The sequence below is a fragment of the Gracilinanus agilis genome, chromosome 3 (assembly GCF_016433145.1).
Source record: "Gracilinanus agilis isolate LMUSP501 chromosome 3, AgileGrace, whole genome shotgun sequence".
NCBI classification, from domain to species: Eukaryota; Metazoa; Chordata; class Mammalia; order Didelphimorphia; family Didelphidae; genus Gracilinanus; species Gracilinanus agilis.
The window spans coordinates 583,767,116-583,793,921 of NC_058132.1; positions in this window are offsets into that span (position 1 = coordinate 583,767,116).

Here is a 26,806-nt window from a genome sequence, read left to right on the forward strand (position 1 = left end):
TCCTCACTCCAGGCCCAAGACAATATCCACTATGCCACCTTATTTCCATAATAACAGTGTTTAAAATCATTTTAAAAATAATTGAATATTTAATAACTATTTTTGAAAAAAACATATAAATAAATAACAATAATGCATAATCCAAGGATTAGCATCAATATCAATAACTATGTCATGATAACATTGATGTAACTTGTAAACCTTCTACATTTAAATAGTTGGTGTTCAAAGATAACTATGATCAAAAATAAAAATAAATCAGCCTGCAGCTATACTAGAAATAATCCTCTTTGAACTAAGGGCAGATGTCCCTGGATGAAAGATATGTAGTCTTTCAACAGCCTCATCTGCAAATCTTTCCTAATATCTGATAGATCTTAAAAATACCTTTACAGGGGCTTGAGGAATCTTAGTAGATTTGCCAAATACATATCACTTGTCATCAAATCATTTTTAAATTTCTTTGTGGATGTGTGTTTTTTCAATCAAATTACAAGGCCTTGGAGTTAAAGATTACATCTTATATTTCTTGTTTGCCTACAATAGTGCTAGATATTGATGTTGCAGGCCATCACCAAACATGCATATATAACATTACTAGGCCTATACCTGAAGGATTTCTAGTTTGGTAGGGCTTGGTTTGACTTGCATTTTACAAACATAAGATTTGAAAACTACGATCACCTTAAAATGAGGTGTGACAAAAGTTGGGTAACATTTGCTTTTGGATTTTTGTTTTTGTTATCATCATTATCACTAATAATAACAAAACTGATTGATAATGATAGAAATCAGTTTAAATGCTAGTTTCCCCTCTGATTTCTAGAAAAAGCATGTAATATAGGCAGTGCAAGTCAATCTAGAATAAGAGAGGTCAAAGGAACTCTTCAACAAGTTGATGTGTGGTAGAGTCACCACTAGAATTCAGTTCCTTTGTTTCTAAGGCTTGCACCTTTCCTGTACCATGAAACTCCCTCACAAAGTATCAGGTACCTATAGATTCATGCCATTTCTCTCTGTGATTTCTTAATCCATAGACATTCCTTTATTCTATCATTTTTCAATTATCTGGAACTTAGTTTAGCCTAGCAGTTCAAATAGGAAATATATAATCAGGGCTCAAAATTCATTATGCTCACTGACCCATACCCATCTATCCATTCATTCTATTAAAAAAATTACTATATCTTCTACATATTGATAACTCACCTAAGTTCAGAGCATAAAAGAAACTGTGCAAAGTACGTGACTTCCAAGAGTTTGTGTCCTATTATTATTTTATTTATATATCAACTATACTTCAAAATGCATTCCTTCCAAGAAAGAAATTAGATGACACAGAGAGAGAGGCAGAGAAGAAAGGAGAAAGGGGAAAAGAGGATGGGATGGAACAAAAGAAGAGACTGACAGAGAAAGAGAGAGTCAGAGTTAAAGAGAAAGGGGCAGAGTGTAAAAGAGAGACACAAAGAGTGAGAGAAACAAAAAAAAATACAGAGACAGAAGGGCCGAGAGAGTGGAGAGAGAAGAAGAATTGTAGTTAAATTTGAGAATACAAATAAAAATTATGATATAATCCCTACTCTCAAAGAGCTTGCATTCTAACATATACGGTATTCTACAGCCATGATCTCACATCTCTGTAAAGAAAAGAAGGAAGACTGTAATCAGTAATATAAGGATGCAGAATAACTGCAAGTGACTCATGGCAAAAAGTTATCCACTGCTAAAGAAGGATCTGATGAAGTCTGAATGCAGATTGAAGCATACCATTCCTCACTTTACTTCCTCCATGAATTTTTCTCTAGTGTAAGTGATATGTGTCTTCTTTCATAACATGACAAATATGGAAATATGCACTATAGGATAACACACATATAGCCTATATCACATTATCTCCCATCTTCAGAAGTGGGGAAAGTTGGAAGGGAGGAAGAGAATATGGATTGCAAGATGTCAGAAAACAATTATTAATATTTATATCAGCATATTAAAATAAAAATACTTTATTAAAAAAGAAATGAAGGAAATATTCATATCTCTTCCTTAAGACTAAAATTAATTGAGCATTATAATATTTTAGTTCTTATGTGATATTTTTTCAAAAGGCAAATTATGTATATGTGACATGATGCAATGTAACAAACCTAAGTGTAAAATAATGCAGGAAAAAAGAGATAAGTGCTGATGAGCTAAATTGTGTAATAGAGAAGAATAAGGTAAAATATAGACAGTTTCCAGGAGGTGAATTTTGCAGTTTGTAGATTGACAGAGTGAGAGGGAAGAGTTTTCTCTTAAGGAAAATGACATATGTAATGACAGAAAGAGAAGAATGAGCAGGTTAAATAAAGAATAGTTATAAGAATAGTTTGTTTGGAGTGGAAATAAGGTTAGGGTGTGGAGGAGTTGAAAAGAGAAGGGGTAAGTTATTTGATGGAGTACCTTGACTGATAGGGAGAAGAGTAGAAAGGTACTATATCTACTTGAATGAGAGAATGATGTGATGAAAATGGGTCTTGGGGAAAATAACTTTGTCATTTCTATGTAGAACGTATTCAAATGAGAAGTGATCTGAAAGCTAGGAGACGAGCTAGCAGGCTGTTGCAGTTACATGGGGATGTAGTAATGAGGTCCTGGACCCTGGTGATGTCTCAGAAAATGGAATAGAAGATTTGGATCAAAAACACAATGCCATTTCATTTTTATCTTTGATCTCCTGATTGGTAGGAAAAGTGATGATAAAATAGAATCTAAATATTCTTAGCATTTATTTGTATCAATCATTTTTAAAATGGTAAAATAGTTTGATATCCATATGGCTATTTCTTCAAGTTGATTAAGTGCCTGAGGCCTGTTAGGCATTTTCTTTGAGGGGGGAAGAAAGGAATCAACACGACAGGGTCCCTGCTGTGATGATAGTGAATGTAGGCACATTACAGAATTTATTTATGAGGAATTACTGGTATTTGGAACTCTGTCCAGATCACTGGTGTAAATCAAAAGGAGATTAGTAGTGATTAAAAGTCATTATCGTTTTATGACTATTTGCTGCCTGAAAGCATATGAAAAATGTTGGTGTTTTCTAGTAGGCATATACTTACTATTACACACACACACACACACACACACTCACACACACACACATGCACACACACACACACACACACACACACACACAGAATAGAGATGGCCAAAGATGTATGTCAATAACGAATACAAGCCACAATTACTTATGGCATTAATTACAACTGGAAGATTCTTAAATTGAAGAACATGAGGGCTGGAAATAAAAGAATAATTAGTGCCTTTCTTCTTTTTCAAATAATACTCAGTTTCATTATATTAATGACAGATAAATTTGAAGGTTTTTTTTTTTCACCTGAAAAATGCAGACACCCTGTAGAATTCAAGATCGTTTGAAAGTATAAAGCTTCTTTTAACCCACAAGGGCACAAAATTAAATACTGTAACTGAATTTAAACTGGGTTGGATAATTTTATGACCAAAATTAACCTTTAAAGTTATGCATTCTAGAGTAAGAAACCTCAAATTCCCTGCAGCAGTGAGTAAAGCATCTTTCTCAAGGGTTAGGGAAAACTTTTTCCCCTCTTAAAGCACAGAATTATACAATTAGAGTGTCACACTAATCATTTTACTGAAGTTTAGTTATTTATAAATTTCTTGGGGGAAAATATCAAGATAGGTCAATAACCTGCAAAAATACAAAATGCTGTACTTTGGTTCTCCCCATCCACTCATTACAGATTGTTTTACTGGAGAGGATTACTATGTTTTGTTACTCCTAAAAGCAAGGATGGAAATGATTGACAGTACGTGTGTATGGGGGGAGTTGTATTGGGGGTAGACTGAGCAATGTGATGGTATTCCATAGAAACCTCAGTTTCCTCATCTCTAAAATAGAAATAATATTTGTTGTATGTACCACAGAAAATTATTGAGGACCACTGAACTATTTCAAATTCATCTTGAATTTATTCTATATGTTCTTAAAAGTGTACATGTTATCTACTATGACACGATTTAAATTCCCTTAGAACAAACTCTTTCATTTTTTGTCTTTGTATTCTCAGACCCTAGAACAGAACTTGACATGAAGTAGTGTAGCAATGTAAGTACGGGGTATAGTACATTTCATGGATTAGCTTAAAGAGGAAAAGAGGAGAATTTGTATACAAGCCTTGGAAGAGGATTCTGACAAGGAGAGAAGGATTGTGGGAGTCGTTCCTGGGACTCCTGTTGAGCTGGAAGGAGGTTTTGCTCTTGCAAATTTCCCTTGGTAGTCCTAATCTCATGGAGAGATTAGTGATTTACTTGGTTGAGAGTGCTTTGGAGTGGACTGCCTTTCCCTGAGGTACAGAGACCATCTGCCCGTGATCCATCTGCCAAAAATCCAATTGGCCAAGGTAATCCATGGGTTGTCAACTGGGACTTTGGGTTATCTGTTGAAGCCAACCCCAGGCTTTAGGTAAGGGCTCAAATACACCTGTAAGTCCTTCCTTCCTCTTTATCTTTTATGTTAATACATGTAAATTAGGTTAGGTATAGTCAGATAACTTTGGGGTCTTAGATAAGAGCAGGGAGCTATAGGCAGGGCCCAGAGAAGACCAGAAGGCCATTTCTTCTGAGATGCATAAAGGTTTGGTGGAGCCTAGATTTTTTTTTAAACCCTTGTACTTTGGTGTATTGTCTCATAGGTGGAAGAGTGGTAAGGGTGGGCAATGGGGGGTCAAGTGACTTGCCCAGGGTCACACAGCTGGGAAGTGGCTGAGGCCGGGTTTGAACCTAGGACCTCCTGTCTCTAGAGCTAGCTCTCACTCCACTGAGCTACCCAGCTGCCCCTGGAGCCTAGATTTTAATAGTGTTAGAATCTTGCCTACCAGTTTCCCTTATTCCAACCATGAAATAAACTTGTTTTTCTATAGCCTATGGGTTTTGTGCTTTACTGGCCTAGAGAGTTACTTGGTGGGTGGTTATCATCTTCCATTCATCTAGGAAAGATTCTTATTTCAGTATGTATCCAATACATTTCTGATTGACTCATCAAATAAATACTTGCAAATAAAAGTGATTTTAAAACTGCAAAATTCTTATATAAATTGAAGATATTAAATTACCCTTAGAATTTATTTTAAGATATTCTACCTAATTTCTATAACAGGAAAAATCTCAGTGATGATAATATTTATCCAAAGAGCAAGGGTTTGTAGGAATGAAAATAATGGATTAAATTCCTGAATGATTAGCATTTGAAAAGGAAAAAAAAAGTAACCTTCACTAAAACTTTGTGTTATACAAAGTTTTCCCCCTTTTTTCCTCTTTACAATCTTTTAGAAACATTTCTTCCATTGGTCCTATCTTTCATATATAATTTCTAATACTTATGCAACCACTTTAACTCCTCACAGTTACTGAATAAGTCCTCACCTTCTATTCATCATTAGGGTTTTGAGATGATGGGGATATAAAATAAATTAATTACTGCTACTTGCTTTACTACAATAAGTTGGTTGAACAAGTATAAATGATAATATCAAATCAATGGGATAGACATTTTGATGGCAGGAACTTCTATAACAGATACAGTTGTATATCCAATCTATGCTTAAGGTTAACCCTAGACCTCCAGGTTAAAATGGCTGCAGTGTAGAAGCAGGGCACTTAACTGTCCTAACTAACCAATACATGATACCTCAGAAGGACTCGAAAACCAAATCTAGATGAATGAAGGGACCCCACAATAGGGCACAGCATTGAAGGTGTTATGATTAAAAATGATGAGGGCCGAGATCAAAAGGGAGAATAGTATTTTAATAAAAGCCATGCTGATAGAGATAAACTGACCACACGCCTGTAAGAAAAATCTATTCCAACCTCACCTCAGCCATTTTCCTTCCTCTCTCCTCGAGCTCAGGTAACTAAAGAGGAAGCTCCAAGTCACTTCCCCCTAATTTCAAACAGTCCCTCACCTTGAATACGTCATCCAAAACCGGAAACCCATTAGGGATCACAGGAAATGTAGTTCCAAGTATCCCAAGTGATTTTAAATGACACAAAGGTATGTGGAATTTTGGCATTTCCACTCTATAAGGGGGTGAAATAGTTCTCACTAAAATGTGAGCTGATCAATCTGCACCCCCTACTACCACCACCTACAGTCCTAGAGACAGCTCACAAGAGTTAGAGCAAGCATGGGGCATTCTCTAAGTCACTAAGTTTTTGGCAACTTACAGGGATCACCAGGGGCTTGCTCCTGAGAGAAGCAAGACTTAAGACCCCAAGAGGATAAAGAACACGGACTTTGAGTGCAGACCTGGAATGTGGTCCTTGGGAGCGGACCTAGAGCAGAGTGGTGACAGACTGTGGAATCAATGAGCTTAGACTCGTAAAGGAGCCTAGGACAGAGTAGCAAGCAAAGAAACAACCATGAGGCTTGATCCTAAGAACAAGTCTTGGGACCCCAGGAGCCTAAAATGTCCTTTGATTGGGGAATGGCTGAACAAATTGTGGTATCTGTTGGTGATGGAATACTATTGTGCTCAAAGGAATAATAAACTGGAGGAATTCCATGTGAACTGGAATAACCTCCAGGAATTGATGCAGAGTGAAAGGAGCAGCCCAAAGAGAACATTGTACACAGTGACTGATACACTGTGGTACAATTGAACATAACGGACTTCTCTACTAGCAGCAATGCAAGGATCCAGAGCAAGGCTGAGGGACTTATGAGAAAGGAAACTAGCCACATTCAGAGGATGAACTGTGGGAGTAGAAACACAGAAGAAAAACAACTGCTTAATCACATGGGCTGATGGGGATATTATTGGGGATGTAGATACTAAATGATAACTCTAGTCTAACTATCAATAATATGGAATTAGTCTTAATCAATGATACATGTAAAATCCAGTGGCTATGAGGGGGTTGGAGGGTGTTGGGGGAGAGTGTAAGAGAGAAATAGGTTTGAAGCATTTTGGAAGCTTAGAAAGACAGACAGGAGCTGATGTTCCAACTGGAGCACAGGAGCTCTCTCAAAAAGGCAGCTGGGGTTTGAAGGAGTTTTGAAAAGCCATTGACCTGAGAGACCTGTGGATTTTGGGTATCTCAAAGCAACAGCTGGCACCTTAAAACTGCCAGGATCAAGGAGCAGAGGTTGAGATTTCTGACTTGCTTGGTGGACAAGCAAAGTCAATCTCCCTGATTTCCTCTGAAGAGTTATTTGGCTAGTTCCTGTGCTCTTGGTGTATACTTGGACTACATCAGATGAAGACCATCAGATCACATCTGTAAGATCCCATTTGTCTATTGTGTCTCAGCTGCCTGCTTAGGATGGTATAGGGATTTCCCAGATCTTCAACTTTTAATCCTGAGTTTGATCCTTAGTGTTTTAGGTTAAGTGGGACCTCTCCCATCTTTAACCTAATAGTCTTTATTAAACCTCTCTTTACAAATCTTTGGTCCCAGTCTACTCACTTGTTAGTTTCACATACTCCCAGGCTAGATGGATCTGTGTTGGCAGTTGGTATCAACTGCCAATCCATAATCACCCATTCCTTGTTTTTTGGTGGGTTTTATATTTCCCAGGTTTTTTATTCCAATCTGTTATCCCTGTTCAAACAGTTCTCCTTCTCCCCTTTCTCTAAACCAAGTAATATTTAAGGTTCCCAAAAGAATTTCCCCATAAGAAGAGGGAAAGAACATGAAAGATGTAACTATGGGAAATTTTTTTTTATCCTGGGACTCCATTCTAGGAGCATAGGGCCACAACCAGTAGGCAATGGGACACACAGTCGCTCAGGGTCACCCAGCTGGGAAGTGTCTGAGCCCGGACTTGAACCTAGGACCTTTCGTCTCTAGGCCTGGCTCTCAATCCACTGAGCTAGCCCAGCTGCCCCTACTTTGGGTTGCAGTTTCTTTAGCAGATGTAGTTTTTAAAGGGTGGGGTTGCTAGCCCCACGCCCAACCCTCCTCCTTTTTTCATCCTGGCTAGGGACCATCCTTGGCCCAGGAGTGGTAAGGGTGGGCAGTAGGGGTCAAGTGACTTGCCCAAGGTCACACAGCTGGAAGTGTCCAAGGCCGGACTTGAACCTAGGACCTCCAGTCTCTAGGCCTGGCTCTCAATCCACTGAGCCACTCAGCTACGTAAAAATTAAAAATAAAAAAGGCAAACCCTAGAGAAATATTTCTATTCTGGACATTGTTTCCAAACATATATGAAATATGTGACAAATGTTAAATGTTCCAAATGTGACAAATGTTAAATGTTAAATATTCTACTTGACATCAGGCATATAATTCATTTGGTTAGAGTGTCCTTTATTTAAAGATAATGTTATCTGCTTAGTGTCATAATACTTATTCTGAATGATGACTATTTCTGAAAGAAGTTCAAATACACTACTTTACTGCCCCAGACACAGAAGAAGGAAGATTCTGCTGCTCTTGGATAACAGAAGATAGGGCCTGCTGTCCTGGATTATTAAAAAAAAATCTGGAACCAGTTTCAGTAATGAAGTATATCAATCCATAGACAAGTTTGTATTCAGCTCAGATCACCAATGATTCCACTTTTCTTTACTACCATTTTCAACTCCAGCTCCTTCTCTCAGCCTGAGATTTTACCAAGATTTTTTTCATATTCCACCATCCTTAAGTGTTTTGCATCTAATAGTCAATACTTTGTTCCTGTTATTGCTTTGTTTTCCCCTCCTTCCACTATCCCAGTGGATCCCTTTTGCCTTCCTTCTATTTTAAATTTTCTTCAGGCCATCTTATCCTTATATACTACCTTCAAACATGCTATAGATATACATCCCCAAACTACAACATTGACCGTATAGTTATTCCCATGAGCTAATTTTCTATACTTTTCTCCTTCACTTCTATATTCCAGAAAGAATAATTTCTCCTATACTACCTGCCTCAAATTCCTTACTATCCTTTCAATATTCAGTCCCTTAAAATATGACATCTAATTTATCACTCAACTAAAAATTCTCTCTGCAAGGATCGCCAATGACCTTTCAGTTAACTAATCCAGTGGCCTTCCTCATCTTAAGCAATCTTTCTTTAGCTTTTGACTGCTGATATTTCCTTTCTCTTCTTCTTTGGCTTCTTTTAAAGTGTTTTCCCCCTATTTGAGTCTTACATATTGAATCACATATCACTTTCTGTTTTTGTTGGAACTTCTTCCTTCCACAAGCTTGACTGTGATTATCCATCAAAGCTGAATTTTGAGCCCACTTTCTTTATTCTCTACATCATCTCACTTCTTGATTTTATATACTTTCATAGCACAGAATTAAAAAAGGCTTAGAAATGTAAAGACACTTAGGAACTATGTATTTTATCTGTCTCATTTTACAAACAAGAACACTGAATCACAAAGTGGTTTCTTAACTTAATCACATTTATACAGTTCAAACAGTAGCAGAATCAGTGATAAACTATGGTGCAAAACAAAGCTTTTCCCACTATGCATCATTCTTATTCTTACATTTTTATAATATATGTGTTTATAAACATACCAGCACACATATATACACTTGAGCCCACCTCCACATATATGTATCCAGTTTACAGAGAGATATTCAATATTTTTAATGGACCTTAATCTCATGTAGCACATATTATATAGAGCAAAATAGTCACTGATCTCACATAGCTTAGTTTATAATATTGGGGGTCATGGGGTCATAGATTTAAAGCTAAAATGGAATTTAGGCTTAAGCTTTGTGTAAACATTTTGCACCTACAAAAATCTTCACCAAGAGTCCATTATTCCATTACTGACCTCCTGCCTTGAACCTTTACTCTTACAGATGGTTTCTTTCTTCCATTTTAGTCTTAAATGTTGGGTTCTGAACAACATTTGTATTGACCCAGGTCAATTTATGCTTGCAGGTATGTTTATTAGAGGAGAATTGTTTTCTTTTCGTGTTATGGACTCCAAAGATCACTTAGTGAAACCTAATGACCCTTTCTCAAAATACTGCCCTTAATTACATAAAAATAATACATGAGGCAGCTAGGAGGATAGAACACTGAGTATAAAGTCAGAAAGCCTGAGTTCAAATCCAGCCTCAGATACTTCTTACCTGCATGAACCGAGCAAGTCACTTGACCCTATTTGTCTCAGTTTCCTCATATGTAAAATGAGCTGGAAAAAGAATATTCAAACACTCCAGTATCCTTGTCAAGAAAATCCCAAGAGTGATTTATGATTGAAATAATTTAATCAAATGGTCAAGGGGTTCATTTTTTATATTTCTAACACCTAGCACTGTATCTTTCAACTGTGAGTTGACAAGTATCTGTTGGATTACTTGTTTAACTGAGGAAGAGGAACAACCAGGTGACACAACAGATAGAATGCTGCAAGTAGAAGCAGGAAGATGTAAGTTAAAATCTGTTCTCAGTTCACAACTACCTTTGTGACCCTGGGCAAGTCACTAACCTCTTTGCCCAAGTTTCCTCATTTACAAAATGAGGATATTAATAGCACCTACCTCCCTGGATCACGAGGATCAAATTGGGTAAAAATTGTAAAAGGCTTAACATAGTGTCTGGCATGTGGTAATCACCATGTGAATAGAAGTTATTACTATTATTATTGTTGGTGGTGCTAGTGTGGTTGTTGTTATTTGAATCTAATTTTCTGGTATTGTCTATGATCAGTGATTTGAAATGTGAAAAACCACAAACCAGAATGCTTTCTTTTAGGAGACAGGCATAGCAATTCACTCATTGGTAATGAAATGGTCACTTAGGGAATCAGTCAATCAATAATAATAGTAGTAAGCAAGCAATTATTGATTGTCTACCATATACAGAACTTTGTACAGTCTTTGACACAGCAATTTTCACTTAAAATACTTTGCCAATTACACTTATGCTATTACTTAAGGTGTTTAAAGCCAATTACTCAAAAATATGAGTTCATTCAACCCTGAGGAAATGGAATCCAACACTGATTGCATTGCAAAGAACAATGTTTGATCTCACATACCTATCCTAGGGAAATTTACTATTATAAAACAAAACAAGTCACGATCTCTTACAAGTTTCTTCATATATTAATAATGACAACTGAAATGTGTATTTTATTATAAAGTTCACAAAATACTTCACATGTATTATCTCAATTAATTTCAATAATGTCTTAATGTTTTGTCATTATTATCATATTATCCTCATTTTACAGATTAAGGAAATGATGCTCAGAAAAGTTTAATGATTCCTTCATTACATTATCAAAGGCAAGATTTGAATCTATGTCTCATCTCACTACTCATCCAGAATCTTTTCATTATATTCTCCTTTTCTAATAGATTCTGTTGTAGGTAGGGATTAACAATTCCTCACCCAAATCTATCTTGGATTCTTAAAAATCTTCCTACACATCCTGATCTGTCAAATGAAAATAAGGGAAGAATTTATAGGAAAAGAATTCTATAGTACATAATACTGTATGATGATCTATCAGACAATAAGGACATATGAGGTGATCAGAGATTTCTTACACCTTTGGTATAATGACATACTAAGAAGCCCTTTGAAGGGCTGTTTTCCAACTTTGCTGTCTCCCTGTCACCCAGCTCTCACCTGTGGCTCCAAGAAACTGTAGCCTGTGCACTGGCCAACACCCTGGGAAAGCCATGTCAGTAGGGGACCTAAACCTGGTTGAAAGTAACAAATAGACCTTAAACACATCAGTGGGTTAGATGGAGTGGGAGTATCTAATCCAGGCTTTTGAAGGTCTTCTTTCACTGCAAGGGCAGATGAGAGCAATATGTTCTAATGATGGTGGAAGCAGGCAGCAGAGATTGTTTAGACTTTGAATATGTCAAGGTTGCCTAGTACATTCAGAGCCATTACCATATATCTTGACTTTTGTCCTGCCACTGGACTTTGAAGACTTTGGAAGAGATAGTAAGAACTAAGAATTTATGTGACTGACTTACCTAAATCCAACTTATGGACAAATTAACAGACATTACCAGTGACATCATTTTGGTCCTATCCAGTATAAAATATAACAATAAACTAAGCAACCAAGGATTTCACTGCCATTCTCTCTAGAAAAGATTGCATCCACCTTTTCTATTGCTTTTCCACAGGCTCTCTCATGATTGGAATGCTTTCCTTTTCCATGTAGGTACCACCTCTTATAAAATGGTTTTCTTTGTTCTCCCTACTGCTATTTTCTCCACAAATCTTTGAAATCACTTTTTAAAGACATACCTATCTATTTGTGAACATATTTCAACCATCAGTGAAATATAAGCTCTTTAAGACCAGATTCAGGCTAACATTTTGTATTTTTATCTCTTCTTAGCATGATGTCTGCCAACTAGTAGGTGTTTAATACATGGTTGTTGATTCATTGTTATGGTAGGAAATATTTTAAAATTTGCCACTTAATATATCATATATCAATTGATATCTCTGTATATGTATATATGCATTTGGATGAGTTTGTATAAAATTAAAAATTCTATATATTAGCCACACAGGTAAGTCATTTACTTTTGGTTACATCTTGCATTTATGTCAATTTAGTGGACCCACCTCTTTGTTAGGAAAATACCCCACATTATAAAACTGCTATGGGGAAAAAGGGGGGAAGTTTTAAATTACCTTAACTTATTAGACATCACCTTTGGCCAGAATAAGTCCAGTGTGGTCTTTAATCTCAGTCTCCATAAGCAAAGGCTACTCAAAGACAGATTGATTTCTCCCTGCACTCTCTTCCCAAGCTGCCTGAGCCTTCATGGCTGGTTCTTAATCCTTTGACCTCTAGTCACACATTACTAAGATAGTGAATTTCTGGAAGGTTAATAGAAAAAATCAAGATGAACTAAAGAAAATGGCACCACACCCCAAAGAGGTAGAAGACAGTGAGGATAAGACACATCAAAAGATGAAGAGGAGAGCAATGGATAAGAGGTTGTGGTCTCTAAGAAGAGCAAGAAGGTGTGCTACATAAAAAAGAATGTTGTGACTGCACCTACCAAAAAAGCCATAGTTGCTAGCACACCTGCCAAGAAAGTCATTACTCCTAATAAGAAGGCTGCTGTGACCCTAGCCAAGACAAGTGGCCACCCCAGCAGAGTTTTCATCATACCAGGCAAGAAAGGAATTATAGCAGCACCCACTCCAACTCAAACAGTGGTCCCAACCAAAGGGACAAGAAATGGAAAGAATTCCAAAAAGAGCACAGCAAATCTGAAGAAGAGGACATTGAAAATGAGGAAGATGATGAAGTAAAGCAATGTAAAGCCTAAAGTGGGAGCAGCTCCTGCCAAGCAAGATGAGAAGGAGAAGGAGGAAAAGAAGGTAGAAGAAGAGGATGGCGATAAGGAGGAAAAAGATGAGGATGACTCTGAAGAAGCAGCTATGGAACTACCTGAGAAGACTACTTCCTTCAGCCTGGCTCAGAACAACTAAGACTGGCCCAAGGAGTGAGATTCATTGAATTTGCCTCAATGGAGATTGAGAAAGAAGTTTTGAATTATTTTAACAACATAAAAATTGAAGGATGAGCCATCCAACTGGTACTGAAGGGTCAGAAGACAGAAAATACATCCCCAGGGAACCAGTCCTACAGAATTTTGTTCATCAGAGCTCTGTCTAAGGACAGGACAGAAGAAACATTGAAAGATTCCTTTTAACACCCAGTGAAGATGGGAATAACCACATACAGAGAGTTTGTCAAAAGGGTTCAGTGTTGTGGACTACAAGTTGGAAGATGACAAATTGCAAAAAAAGGCCATGGAAGATGGGGAGATAAACAGAAAAAAAAATCCAGTGGCTTTGGTGGCCAAATATCACTCAGAATAGGAGACAGCAGGAATTTTGGGGGCAGAGACTGAGAAGGAAACCTTAGAGGTCAGGGTGGTTTTCAAGAAGGCTGAGAAGGAGGAGATAACAAGGCAAAAGAAAAGGTGAAGTTTGAATAGTTTCTCCCCATTATCTTTTCTCCTGCCATTTGAACAAACTCCAGGGTTTTTAATCCCATTGTCTCATTATTGTTAGAACCTTCTGAGGACATTCCAAGACAGGCATGCAGTCAGGAGGAGGTTGTCTTGGAAAAATCTGGTTGACATTTGTTAAGATAGTATCTAGATTCAGCTATTGTTCCTCAGATACTCTAGATAAAAAGCCAAGGTAACAGTATCAGGCCTTGTTTGTTGATGAGGGCAATGGATAACATAATTAGATAAAAAATTAATCTTAATTTAATAAAAGTTGTAAGGATTTAAGAAGGTGATAGATAAACAGGAATCCCTAAAAAACTAAGGGGTTACTAAGCTTTTACCCACTCCCAATTGATTCACCCTCATGGGGTTGTCTTCTCCTGGAAACCAGGAGAAAACTATCTCTCCCTATTACTAAATAAAACCCAAATTTTCTATCTAAATAACCTATTTCCAATAACTTATTAATAATATATTTATCTTAAGTCTCTGTCTCCAAAATTATCAAAAGACCAGGCAGAGCAAGTTGGTTGAGGCCTAGCTGAAGCTCTGCTGTGACTCTGGGTTTCCCACAGAGCCCAAGGAAAAACATGATCTTCTGGTTTCTTCTCTGTCAGTAATTTCTCTCCAACCACAGCCAAATGATCAATGACCTCTAAGTCCTGGGAATCCCAAAATGTCACAGGGAAAGGCCAGGGAACTCAGAAAGGACGCTGCTACTTGGATCAGCTAAGATCCAAGAAAGAGTGAGTCAGTCAGCAAACCGCTCAGAATCCCAGAGCTTCCAGTAGCGTTAAAATTTCAAACCCCACACCAACATTCCGCAGAATTCTAACAGAGGCTTGGGCTCCAAACTCCAACCTGGTCCTAAAGCAGCTTGGCAAGGTTTTCTTCAGCCACTAAGCTTATCAGAATCAATTACTAATCAATAATGTTCCTAATATACATTTCAAGGGAAAGAGTGTGTTGGCTTTGATTGGATATAAACTTTTTGCAGAGGGGTGATAGATGAGATTAACTTTTTTGTCTTTGAGTTGTCTTGAGTTTATAATGTTATACCCATGTACAAAACTATTTTTTCCTACGAGAAAAGAATTAAGACCAAGGCTTATATCTATTAGGTAAACTGGCAATACTATTATCAATGCATTAAATTCTATTCTAATGACATAAAAAGTTCAACTAGCTCTCTGACTTATGGAATTATTAACACAGAACGATTTGAGCACCGGGAAATTCAATTTGTAGACTAGCTTAAATTGTAACTTCTCTTATTTTTTCATATCTTTTCAGTCTTGAGATTTGACCCTGCTAAAGAAATTTCTCAGTAACAAAATAACAAAGTATATACTAGAACCTGTGGATATCTATAGGCAGCATGAGAGTGGTAAAATAAAAACACGACATCTCCCATATACCACTCCTTCACCCTTAGTGGATTTTTAACAAATTACAAGAAAGACAATTTAAATTAATGTAATGAACAAACAGGTGAGCATCATACGCTAAAATATTCTTTCTTCTCATTTCATAGTAGATGACAATTAAGTTAAAACCTGCAGAGCATGATAGCAATTACATGAGCCCCCTGCCTTGCTAACTGTCTGAATCTAATCAAGCAGAATATTATGCATAATAACAGACACACAGAACATGTTCAGTGAGGCCATGAAAATTCCATGGAGATCTCTGAAAACTGAAAAAAAAAAACAGAACACATTTAATCTTTAACTATAGAAGTTTATACTGTGTTTATAGAGAAGGAGAAAGGGGTACATATAAATAGAGAGAGCATGGTGCAGTGGAAAGCATTGGCCTGTGAGTTAGGTCTGGGAACAAGATATATTGAGTTAAAGGGCACATCACAACCCATCGAGGCCAATTACTTCCTTTTACAGATGAAGAAATTGATGGCTAGGGATGCTAAGTGCTTTCTCAAACTAATTACTACATAGGTAGTAATTGATAAAGGTATGATATCAACCAAGAGTCACTGACCTAGAGGCAGGGTATTGTTAATCAAAAACTGTGGGAATTACTAATTGTTGAATATTGGGCATATTAATATGATATTATATACTTTGTTCATCAGTAAAAAAGTGATGATAATAATATATGGCTGAAAAAAGACCACAAAAGTCATGTAGACCAATCTCCTCATGTTATATAGTTCAGGTAATGGAGATTCAGTGAAGTTAAATTAATTTCCCAAAGTAATAAGGTAATGGATAGCAAAGCCAGTTTAGAACCAGGGTTTTCAGACTCTAAATCCAATGTCTTTCCATTGCATCATGATCTAAAATTTTTTATTTTTATTTATTCATTTTATTTATTTATACATCCTTCCTGATAGGGTGGTTGGAATTTAAAAAATGTGTAAAATATTATGTGCTACATAAAATAAAGTTGCATGTATGCCTATCATTCAATGCATCATATGTATATGTATATGCATGTTCTCTAATTCATTAAAAGGAAAATATCTAGCTTTCAGGGACTTTTTTTATGTTTTCTTTACAGATTCACTGCCTGGCACATAGAAATTTCTCTCTAATGGTTTTGCTTGATTGGATGATGTAATAAAAGATACTGAAAAGAATTACATGGAATGTTATAATGAATAAGGTATTACAACTCTAGTTATCTGTATCAATCCTTTAAGAAGTAGATATAGAAGTAAGGGTTTATTTTTATATTTTTGAAAAAATATTTATACTACTACATATGAAATTTAAAAATCCAAGTCCTTTTTTTTTTTAAACCCTTACCTTCTGTCTTGGAACCTGTATTGGTTCCAAGGCAGAAGAGTGGTAAGGGCTAGGCAATGGGGGTCAAGTGACTTGCCCAGGGTCACACAGCTGGGAAGTGTCTGAGACCAGATTTGAACCTAGAACTCCTGTCTCTAGGCCTGGTTCTCACTCCACTGAGCTACCCAACTGCTCCTAATCCAAGTCCTTTTTGAAATTTTCATTTTAACCTTAAATAGCAGGGCCAGAAATTTCCAATTAGAAAAAACTCTTATTAATAAAGGTCTGCAATGATCACAGATGTAGATTCAATTATGAAAGACAAGGCTTAGTAAATAAGCAAATTAATTCCTGCAATAAAGAAAGTTCTTTAAAAAAGAGTTATTTAGCCAATGTCATTTTAAATCTTTGGAACAATTTATCTCCACAACATATTTTTAAACAAATCCTAATCTTTTCTCTTCCTGAACCTACACTGTGAATCCCCAAATAGATAAATATTGAAATTTTCACGTTTATACATATGTATATCCTGAACTATATATATATATATATATATACCTATATGTGCATTTATATATTCATATACAGTCCTTTAGGATATCCAGGGAAATATAAACTACAATTACTTTTTAATTATTAAAGATTTGGAACATAAGGACCTGCACTCATTGAAGTATGGTTGTATTGAAAATTCTAGGAATTAAAGATTAACCAAGAAAATTCTTAATTCTACTAAGAAGCTAACTCCAAGAACAAGCAAATGAATGATTTACATGCCCACTGAAGTGACCTGACAACTGATTTTTCTTCCTATTCTTTTTTTTTCAATACTTCTTTTTTTGTCCAAGGACACAAGGGCAGAATGTGCATTCATTCAATGCTTGAAAGATTTGTTGACTTCAATGAGTGCAGGCCCTTATTTAAGTGTGCCACTTAAAAATTTCTTGATTTCCTGTCATCCTTTAGATGCAAATTTATTTCTAGAATATCAGGCTTTACTTTGGCTATATAAAAAGTTTAATGGATCAAAAAAATGGTCATCTATAAGTGGAAAAAATCATGGAGTGCATATTTCTCTATTGCTATTCCTCACTAAGTTAAGGAGAGACAAGAATTAGGTTTTCGCAAGGAAGAGCCAAGCTTGAGCTCTCTGGAGACTCAGTTGGTTTGAGCTATCAACTATTAAAAAATACAATTTAAATTCCTATCAATATACTATTGATGATATCCTATCTTCTGTCCCTGAAACACTTCATGGTTTTTCCATCTAATTTGCAGAAGTAGGCTTTAATGAAGATTCAAATTGGCCCAATCTGTAAAATGAGCTGGAGAAGGAAATGGCAAACCTCTCCAGGATATCTGTCAAAAAAATTCAAATGGGGTCACTGAAAGTCAAATAAAACTGAAACAACTCAGTAACAACAACATCAAAAACAACCTTAAAAACAGCTTACCCTATTAACTTTGCTCCAAAATACCCCTCCTTATAGCATGGAACCAGAAAGTCTTAAAATTCACTTGCATCCTAGTACTATTTTATTGCTAGCAAATTTTCCCCAGCTATTATTCTCTATATTTCTGTTATATAATTGCTTTCTACATGGGAAAAAAGTATCTTTAAACTACTGCCTTCTGCTGTCTTATCCTCAACTTCTTCAACCCTACCTGACCCAAGTACTGTTACAGCTATTTTCAACCTTTCCACTATGCTGTCTAGAATTCTCAGTTCATAATAAGAGAAACTTATTGTTTTTGCCTACTAATTCTATTACTAATTCTCCCTGAAACCTGAGTTCTTTCAAATTGACACTGTATTCCTCCTCATCATTTCCAGCACTTGGTATACTTGGATTCACAGTCCCAAACATATTTGTACTAAATGAATTATTCCAATATACCCTTTCCCCAGGGTCATTTCTGTCTGACTGTCTGTCTGCCTATTTCTCTTTCTCTCTCTTCCTTTATCTCAGTTTTCACTCAGAAACCTCTCCTTTAAACCTTTAAATGTTACTCTTCTGAGAATATCAAGGCCTTTTACTTTGAATCCCTCATCCTTCCTTTTCTTCATCTCAAACTTTTATATCATCACCCATTCAATTTTCCTTCACTCTGATCTCAGATAATGAAATTGCCCTTCTTACCAAAGCTAACCCCTGGGCATTAAAAAAATGAAAGAATAGGTTTCCATATCTCTTCTCTCTGCCATCCAATCCTATCATCTTCCAGATTCAAAAATAACATTTGTTTAGTAGTTGATAGTACTGACTGAGCAACATGGAAGGCTGGAGCTATCTACTGCAGTCCAGAAAAGCATTTGCTACTCCTTTATCGTAACTCTTGACACAAGCTTCTCTTCCATTCTTTTTGTCTGTCAGCCCAGAGACCTTTGTTTTTTCCCAATGAGAAGAAGAAAATATAGGAAACAACAGAAAGAACATCCTCTTTACTCCCTTGAATTCAAAGCAAAGTTACTGTGACCTTGAATCACTTCCACCCTGCTATTCTAAATAGTGCGGCAACATTAGAGGCCATTTCATTTCCATTAAGGGATCTCAGAATCTGTTCTGCCAAGTACCTTCTGAATCATTAGACTCACCAAAAATCCAAATAAGTAGTAAAAACATTCCTCTCTCCAGAAACAAACCAACAACATCCATGACAGTAGATTCAATTAAACACAATACATTGATTTATATGAGAACAATTTAGGAAATCTCAGAGATACATTAATCATTACTAGTAATTAAAGATTAGGTATAGTTAAAAATCATCATTTGTAATAATTTACTCTTTGAAAATATAACAAGAATAAGGAGACCAAATTATAATATAGTTCTGACATTTTAAGCGTCAACTCAACCTTTTAATTATGAAATAACATACACATTTAATTACAAATAAGGAAATACCTTATTTAATGTATATGACAATAGGAATATCATTATAATTGATCTTTTATATTAAATAGTCAAAGACTAAAACTACTTTCCACAAATTATCTCTTTGATCCTTACAATTAAATGAGGTAGGCATGACATGTATTATAGCTTTCTTTTAAGTAAGGAAATTGATAGTAAGAGGTCATAATTTGCAATAGTCACCGACATAATCTGTTAGAGTTTAAATTTCAGTCCAAGTACCTCATGATTACAGATCAGCATTTTTTTTCAATATGGACCACTTTGTGATTTCTTTTTTCTTCTTATCAGAATTGTTTATTTCTTCAGAATTTCAGTCTTTTTTAAAATTTTGGTTTTTAGAAAAATTTTTCCATGGTTACATGATTCACGTTCTTAATCTCCCCTCCACATCTCACACCCCACGACCCATCCAGCCCCATAGCCAATGTTCATTTCCTTTGGTTTCTTCATGTGTCATTAATCAAGACCTATTTCCATATTATTGATAGTTGTACTAGGGTGGTCATTTAGATTCTACATCACCAATCATGTCCTTATCAACCCATGTGTTCAAGCACTTGTTTGTTTCCACTCCTGTATTTCTTCCTCTGAATGTAAGTATCATTCTTTTCCATAAATCCCTCAGAATTGTCCTGAGTCATTGCATTGCTGCTAGTATAGACATCCATTACATTCGATTTTACTGCAGTGTATCAGTCTCTGTGTACAATGTTTTTCTGGCTCTGCTCCTTTCACTCTGCATCAGTTCCTGGAGGTCATTCCAGTTCACATGGAATTCTTCCAGTTTATTATTCCTTTCAGTACAATAGTATTTCATCACCAATAGATACCACAGTTTGTTCAGCTATTCCCCAATTGACAGGAATATCCTCATTTTACAGTTTTTTGCCACCACAAAGAGCTAGTGTATAAATATTATTGTACATCTCTTTTTCCCTATGATCTCTTTGGGGTACAAACCCAGCAATGATATGGCTGGATCAAAGGCCATGCAATCTTTTAGCTGTATTTGGGCATAGTTCCAAATTGCCATCCAAAATGATTAAATCAGTTCATAATTCCACCAGCAACACATTAATGTCTGAATTTTGCCACATCCCCTTCAACATTCATGACTCTCCCCTGCTATCATGTTAACCAATCTGCTAGGTATGAGGTGATACCTCAGATTTGATTCAATTTGCATTTCTCTAATTATTAGAGATTTAGAACATTTTCTCATGTGCTTATTGATAGTTTTGATTTCTTTATCTGAAAATTGCCTATGCATGGCCATTGCCCATTTAATGATTAGAGAATGGCTTGATATTTTGTACAATGGATTTAGCTACTTGTATATTTGAGTAATTAGACCTTTGTCAGAGTTTTTTGTTATAAATATTTTTTTCCTAGTTTGTTGTTTCCCTTCTGATTTTGGTTGTATTGTTTTTATCTGTACAAAACCTTTTTAATTTAATGTAATCAAAATTATTTATTTTACATTTTGTAATTTTTTCTAAATCTTCCTGGGTTTTTCTAATCTTTCCTTTCCCAGAGATCTGACAAGTATACTATTTTGTGTTTGCCTAATTTACTTACAGTTTCCTTCTTTATATTTAAGTCTTTCACCCATTCTAAATTTATCTTGGTGTAGGGTGTGAGATGTGATCTAAATCTAATCTCTCCCATATTGTTCTCCAATTTTCCCAGTAATTTTTGTCAAATAGTGGGTTATTGTCATCAAAGGCAGGATCTTTGGGTTTATCATAGACTGGCTTTTTGACGTCACTTACTCCAAGTCTATTCCACTGATCCTTCCTTCTGTCTCTTAGCGAGAACCATATTGTTTTGATGGCCACTGCTTTATATTACAGTTTAATATGTGGTACTGCTAGGCCACCTTCCTTCTTGATTGTTTTTTTTTCTTTATTTCCCTTGATATACTTGATCTTTTGTTATAGTTTTTTTTCTAATTCAGTAAAAAAAGTTTCTTGGTTTTTTGATAGATATGGCACTAAATAAGTAAATTAATTCAGGTAGAATGGTCATTTTTATTATGTTAGCTCGTCCTACCCATGAGCAATCAATGTTTTTCTAATTGTTTGGGCCTAGTTTTAATTGTTTGGAAAGTGTTTTGTAGTTGTGTTTGTATAATTCCTGTATGTATCTTGGCAGATAAATTCCTAAGTATTTTATATTGTCTAGACTGATTTTAAATAATATTTCTCTTTTCTAACTCTTCCTGCTATGATGTTTTGGAAATACATAGAAATGCTGATGATTTATGTGCATTTATTTTGTATCCTGCAACTTTGCTAAAGTTGTTGATTATTTCTATTAGCTTTTTAGTTAATTCTCTAGGATTTTTTAAGTAGACCATCATATCATCTGCAAAGAGTGATAGCTTAGTCTCCTCATTGCCTATTTTAATACCTTCAATTTATTTTTCTTCTTTAATTGCTACTGCTAGTGTTTCTAGTACAATGTTAAATAATAGAGGAGATAATGGGCATCCTTGTTTCACTCCTGATCTTAAGAAGAAGGTTCTAATTTATCCCCATTGCATATGATGCTTGTTAATGGTTTTAGATATATACTGTTTATTATTTTTAGGAAAGATCCTTCTATTTCTATACTTTCTAGTGTTTTCAATAGGAATGGGTGTTGTATTTTGTCAAAGACTTTTGCAGCATCTATTGAGATAATCGTGATTTTTGTTTGTTTGCTTGTTGATATGGTCAATTATGTGAATGGTTTTCCTAATGTTGAACCATCCTTGCATTCCTGGTATAAATCCCACCTGATCATGATGGATAGCCCTCATGATCATTTGCTGGAGTCTTTTTGCTAGTATTCTATTTTAGATTTTTACACCTATGTTCATTAGGGAGATTGTTCTGTAGTTTTCTTTCTCTGATTTTGGTCTGACTGGCTTTGTAATCAGTATCATATTAGTGTCAGGAAAGGAATTTGGTAGGACTCCTTTGCTTATCATATGAAATAATTTGTATATTATTGGGATTAGTTGTTCTTTGAATGTTGATAGAATTCACTTGTGAATCCATTGAGTCTTAATGATATTTTTCTTAGGAAGTTCTTTGATGACATTCATTTTTTTCTGATTTTGGATTATTTAAGTATACTATTTCTTCTGCTGTTAATCTAGGCAATTTATATTTTTTGTAAATATTCATCCATATCACCTAGATTGCTATATTTATTGCTGTATAATTGGGCAAAATAGTTTTTTTAAATGGATAATGATATGGAATGCACTTTATTTGCACACAAGTATACTTAACATTGTAGTGCATATATTTTTCCTAAGGGGTCAGAAGCCAAACTTATGGGAAACAGAGTCCTTGTTGTGTGCAATGAATTCTTTTTTTAAACATTTTTTAATATTCAATTTTAACATATTTACATGCTTCATGCCCCTACTTTCCTCTTCACCCCCACTCTCCCCCCACCCATGGCCGACGCGCATTTCCACTGGTTGTAACATGTGTCATCAATCAAGACCTATTTTCAAATTGTTGATAGTTGGATTGGTGAGGTAGTTTTGAGTCCACATCCCCAATCATGTCCACCCCAACCCATGCATTCAAGCAATTGTTTATCTTCTATGTTTCCTCTCCTTTAGTCCTTCCTCTGAATGTGGATAGCATTCTTTACCATAAATCCCACAGAGCTGTCTTGTGTCATTGCATTGTTGCTGGTACAGAAGTCCATTGCATTCAGTTTTACCACAGTATATCAGTCTCTGTGTACAGTGTTCTTCTGGCTCTGCTCCTTTCACTCTGCATCAGTTCTTGGAGGTCTTTCCAGTTCACCTGGAACTCCTCCAGTTTATTATTCCTTTTAGCACAGTAGTATTCCATCACCAGCATATACCACAATTTGTTCAGCCATTCCCCAATTGAAGGGCACACCCTCCTTTTCCAGTTTGTTGCCACCACAAAAAGTGTAGCTATAAATATTTTCATACAAGTCTGTTTATCTATGATCTCTTTGGGGTACAAACCCAATAATGGTATGGCTGGATCAAAGGGTAGGCAGTCTTTTACAGCCCTTTGAGCATAGTTCCAAATTGCCAGCCAGAATGGTTGTATCAGTTCACAACTCCACCAGCAATGCATTAATGTCCCAATTTTGCCACACCCTCTCCAGCATTTATCAATCTCCCCTTCTTTCATTTTAGCCAATCTGCTAGGTGTGAGGTGATCCCTCAGAGTTGTTTTGATTTACATTTCTCTAATTATTAGAGATTTAGAACACTTTCTCATGTGCTTATTGATACTTTTGATTTCTTTACCTGAAAATTGCCTATTCATGTCTCTTGCCCATTTTTCAATTGGGGAATGGCTTGATTTTTTATACAATTGATTTAACTCCTTATATATTTGAGTAATTAGACCCCTGTCAGAGTTTTGGTTTATAAAGATTTTTTCCCAATTTGTTGTTTCCCTTCTGGTTTTGACTACATTGTTTTTGTTTGTACAAAAGCTTTTTAGCTTGATATAATAAGAACCATTTAATTTACATTTTGTAATTTTCTCTAACTCTTGCTTGGTTTTAAAATCTTTCCTTTCCCAGATATCTGACAGGTATACTATTTTGTGTTCACTTAACTTATTTATAGTTTCCCTCTTTATATTCAAGTCATTCACCCATTCTGAATTTATCTTGGTGTAGGATGTGATATGTTGATCTAAACCTAATCTTTCCCATATTGTTTTCCAAATTTCCCAGCAGTTTTTGTCAAATAGTGGATTCATGTCCCAAAAGTTGGGCTCTTTGGGTTTATCATACACTGTCTTGCTGATGTCATTTACCCCAAGTCTATTCCACTGATCCTCCCTTCTATCTCTTAACCAGTACCATATTGTTTTGATGACTGCTGCTTTATAGTATAGTTTAATATCTGGTACTGCTAGGCCTACTTCTTTCACATTTTTTTCATTATTTCCCTTGATATTCTTGATCTTTTGTTATTCCAAATGAACTTTGTTATAGTTTTTCCTAATTCAGTAAAGAAGTTTTTTGGTAATTTGATAAGTATGGCACTGAATAGGTAAATTAATTTGGGTAGAATGGTCATTTTTATTATGTTAGCTCGTCCTACCCATGAACAGTTAATGGCTTTCCAATTGTTGAGGTCCAGTTTTATTTGTTTGGAAAGTGTTTTGTAGTTGTTTTCATATAATTGCTGTGTTTGTTTTGGTAGATAGATTCCCAAGTATTTTATATTGTCTAGGGTAATTTTAAATGGTGTTTCTCTTTCTACCTTTTGCTGCTCTAATGTGTTGGAAATGTATAGAAATGCTGATGTTTTATGTGCATTTATTTTCTATCCCGCAAGTTTGCTAAAGTTTTTGATTATTTCTACCAGCTTCTTAGTTGATTCTCTAGGATTTTTTAAGTATACCATCATATCATCTGCAAAGAGTGATAGCTTAGTCTCCTCACTGCCTATTTTGATACCTTCAATTTCTTTTTCTTCTCTGATTGCTATTGCTAGTGTTTCTAGTACTATGTAGAATAATAGAGGTGATAATGGGCATCCTTGTTTCACTCCTGATCTTATTGGGATGGCTTCTAATTAATCCCCATTGTATATAATGCTTGTTGATGGTTTTAGGTATATACTGTTTATTATTTTTAGGAAGGGTCCTTCTATTCCTATACTTTTCAGCGTTTTCAATAGTAATGGATGCTGTATTTTGTCAAAGGCTTTTTCAGCATCTATTGAGATAATCATGTGATTTTTGTTGGTTAGACTGTTGATATGGTCAATTATGTGGATGGTTTTCCTAATGTTGAACCATCCTTGCATTCCTGGTATAAATCCCACCTGACCATGGTGGATGATCTTCTTAATTACTTGCTGGAGTCTCTTTGCTAATATTCTATTTAAGATTTTTGCATCTATGTTCATTAGGGAGATTGGTCTATAGTTTTCTTTCTCTGTTTTTGGTCTCCCTGGCTTTGGGATCAGTAGCACATTTGTGTCATAAAAGGAATTTGGTAGGACTCCTTCTTTGCTTATCATATCAAATCATTTGTATAGTATTGGAATTAGTTGCTCTTTGAATTTCTGATAGAATTCACTTGTGAATCCATCAGGTCCTGGTGATTTTTTTCTTAGGGAGTTCTTTGATGACTTGTTCAATTTCTATTTCTGATATTGGATTATTTAGGTATTCTATTTCTTCTGCTGTGAATCTAGGCAATTTATATTTGTTAATATATGCACTCGATATAGATTTTCTTAGTACTGCTTTGAGTGCATCCCATAGGTTTGGGTAAAAAGTCTCATCATTGTCATTGTCTTCAATGAAATTATTAATTGTTTCTATGATTTGTTCTTTAACTAACTTATTTTGGAGAATCCTATTATTAAATTTCCAATTATTTTTTGGTTTGCTTCTCCAAGTATCCTTGCTGTTAACTATTTTTATTGCATTATGATGTGATAAGATTGCATTTAATATTTCTCCTCTTTTGAATTTGTTTGCCATGTTTCTATAGCCTAGTACAGGGTCAATATTTGTGAATGTTCCATGTGCTCCTGAAAAGAAGGTGTGTTCTTTTTGTCCCTATTTATTTTTCTTCATATATCTATTAATTCTAATTTTTCTAGGATTTCATTCACCTTTCTTATCTCTTTCTTATTTATTTTTTGTTATGCTTTATCAAATTCTGATAGTGGAAAGTTTAGGTCTCCTACTAGTACAGTTTTTTTATCTATTTCTTCCTTGAGCTCTGCTAGTTTCTCCTTTAGAAATTTAGATGCTATACCGTTTGGTGCATACATGTTGTGTACTACTATTTCTTCATCCTTTATACTGCCTTTTATCAGGATGTAATTACCTTCTGTTGTACTCGGGAAACTATAAGTTGTCAGGAGTCTGTGTTTGGGCAGAAAATTCTCTGTTTCAGTCTTTTTTTCTTTATTAATGCCAGGAAGTCTTCAATTTTATTGAATGACCATACTTTCTCCTGCAAAAATATAGTCAGTTTTGCTGGATAGTTGATTCTCGGTTGTAGACCCAATTCTCTTGCTTTCTGGAATATTATATTCCATGCCTTCTGGTCCTTCAATGTAGATGCAGCCAGATCCTGTTTTTATCATAACTGTGGTTCCCTTGTATCTGAATGA